Source organism: Physeter macrocephalus, chromosome 14, assembly GCF_002837175.3.
Source record: "Physeter macrocephalus isolate SW-GA chromosome 14, ASM283717v5, whole genome shotgun sequence".
In the NCBI taxonomy this organism is placed as follows: domain Eukaryota; kingdom Metazoa; phylum Chordata; class Mammalia; order Artiodactyla; family Physeteridae; genus Physeter; species Physeter macrocephalus.
In genome coordinates, this window is record NC_041227.1 from 100,663,356 (window position 1) to 100,666,674 (window position 3,319).

The window sequence follows — 3,319 nt, forward strand, 5'->3', positions numbered from 1 at the left end:
CTGTTGGATATACACCTAGGAGTAAAACTACTGTGTGTCTTTGTGTATATTGTTTTAGTAGTTGCTGCCAAATAGTTTTCCAAAATGGTTGTGCCACTTTATGTTCCCACCATCAATGTATGAGAGTTTCAGTTGCTTATATAAAAAATTCGGAAGTATATTTATTAAGCTTAACAACAGCTACATCTGGGGAGCAGGATTAGGGAAGAATGGAGGGTTGTATAGTTTATACATTTAAGTACTTGTGGTTTTTTTAAATAACAGCGTTATTTCTTTTTAACAAACTAATAATATTTTTCTTCTTTTCCATATTCCACTGATTTTGTAATTTAAAAAAGTAAAGTCAAATATAAGGACAGAGATCTGGTCCAAAGAAATGGAAAAGACAATTAGGCTAGTAAGAGTTCAGTGAGTAGCCATCAAATTTGACTTTGAGCTACCTGACAGTCCAGACAGGATATATTCTGAGTAATTCAAAGTAAATAGGTGTTCTCAATATTGATAAGATGTGCCAAGAGCATGGGAGCATGATTCATCATGTGTTGCCCGATTAGGCAGTGGCCAGTTTTTTGGCATAGTTGAAGACCAGATTTCAAGAAATAGGGGAGTGGGGTAGGAGGTAGGGTAGGAATAGTGAAAGGTGGAAATGTAGGTTTGGGTTAGATTGTGAAGGGCTTTAAAAGCCAAATCAGGAAGTATAGACTTTATGATTTGGGCAATGATGAATCATCAGAGGTCTTTAATCAGGGAAGTAAAACCATATATATACATTTTTAAAAAATATTTATTTATTTATTTTTGGCTGCATCGGGTCTTAGTTGCAGCACGCGGGATCTTTCGTTGTGGCCCATGGGCTTAGTTGCCCCACAGCATGTGGGATCTTATTTCTCCAACCAGGGATCGAACCCGCGTCCCCTGCACTGGAAGGCAGATTCTTAACCACTGGACCACCAGGAAAGTACCCTAAAACCATGTTTTTTGTTTGTTTGTTTGTTTGTTTTTTGCGGTACACGGCCCTCTCACTGTTGTGGCCTCTCCCGTTGCGGAGCACAGGCTCCGGACGCTCTGGCTCAGCGGCCATGGCTCACGGGCCCAGCCGCTCCGTGGCATGTGGGATCTTCCCGGACCGTGGCACGAACCCGTGTCCCCTGCATCAGCAGGCGGAGTCTCAACCACTGCGCCACCAGGGAAGCCCTATACTTAGATTTTATCACAATATCAGAGGAGTAACTACCAGGAAGCAGGGATCACTGAAGGCCAGCTTGGAGGCTTCTGGGGAGCGGAAACAGGTGGTTTGGGGCCAGTGCAGGAAAGGAAGCTTCTCCCTGTATATGCTTTATGTATGTATGTATGTATGTATTTTGGGCTGCGCTGGGTCTTCGTTGTGGCACACGGGCTTCTCTAGTTGAGGGGCGAAGGATCTAGAGCAGGCAGGGCTCAGTAGTTGTGGTGCACGTGCTTAGTTGCGATATGTGGGATCTTAGTTCCCTGACCAGGGATCGAACGCAGGCCCCCTGCATTGGGAGTGCAGAGTCTTAACCTCTGGACCACCAGGGAAGTCTCCATATGCTTTTGTATTTTAAAAATTTTGACCCATGTTGAATGTAATACCTATTCAATAGAGTAAAGGAAAAAAATTCTCCCACCAGTTCCCTGTTATTTAGACTGGTCGTTCTCAAATTTAGCATGTATCAGAATCACCTGAAAGGCTTGTTAAAACACAGATTGCGGGACTGCACCATCAGAGTTTCTGATTCAGTAGGTCTGGGGCAGGGATTGAGAATTTTTATTTCTAACAAGTTTTAGGGTGATGGTGATATTGCTGGTCCAGGGACCACACTTTGAAAACCATTGATTTAGATCCTCTTGGTCCAATATGATAGCCACTAGCCACATGTGATTATTAAGCACTTCAAATGTGTCTAGTCCAAATTGAGATGTGCTGTGTAACATACACAGTGCATTTTAAAGGCTTAGTAAAGAATGTAAAATATCTCCTTCGTAATTTTTAAAATTGATTCTATGTTGAAATGATAATATATATATATGGTGTTAAAGAAAATATATTAAAAATAATTTCACCTGTTTCTTTTTACTTTAAAAAATTTTTTATTGAAATATAGTTGATTTACAATGTGTTAGTTCCAGGTGTACAGAAAATTGATATATCTATATCTATATCTATACACACATATACATATGTGAATATATTCTTTTATATATATATTCTTTTTTAGATTCTTTTCCATTATGTTATTACAAGATATTGAGTATAATTCCCTGTGCTATAGCGTAGGTCCTTCCTTGTTGGTTTGTTCCTTTTTACTTGTTGGTTTGTTCCTTTTTACTTGTTGGTAACTGGAAAATTTCACATTAACATGTATGGCTGGTACTATGTTTCTATTGGACATTGCTGATTAGATCATTCTTCTCTCCTGTTCAATGCTTACTATTTCTGTGTCCTTCATTACCAGGAGTATGCTAAGAGATAAACTGGTAAACTAAATTGTTAATAAGTGATGATGACTTAGTAAATTCACTCCCAGTTAAACTATTTTTATTTTAACAGGAGGCTCTAATGTCCACATAAAAAAGAGTAACTAATAGGAGGATTTTTCGGACATCTTGACAGCCAGGTGGAAAAGGTACCATTGGTCAGGCAGACCTTTTCAACCCTTCCCAGCTCCCACTAAACTCCAACCACTTATATGGCCTCAGTATATTGCAGGAGAGGGCCTGAAGGGCAAAGAAGAATTCACTCCTTTTTCTCAGGCTTGAAAGAAGTTTTTTCTTGTAATGCAGGCATATTAAAAAAGAAAAGCTAAATTAATGTGAACTATACAACAGTTCTTTTAAAGGCTTTTCAGTTATTACTTCATGAATGGCATGTTCTTTTCTTTAAGTGGGTCAAAAGAATTCACTGAATTCATTCAGTAGTAAACATTTTCACATTTTAACTTAATCATTTTTTAGTTACTGTATCAAGGAGAAAAATTAGCTTTTAATTTGTATGTAAGAATTCCAACAAATTTAGTCATATGAGTTAATTATTAATATAGTACCCTTAATAGAATTATGTAAAATATTTTGTAATTAGTTTTCTCAGAGTTATACATTCATTTAATTTGAGTCAAGCTGTTCTATTACAGTTTTTTGGGTTTTTTTTTTTCGGTATGCGGGCCTCTCACTGTTGTGGCCTCTCCCGTTGCGGAGCACAGGCTCCGGAGGCGCAGGCTCAGCGGCCATGGCTCACGGGCCCAGCCGCTCCGTGGCATGTGGGATCTTCCCAGACCGGGGCATGAACCCTTGTCCCCTGCAT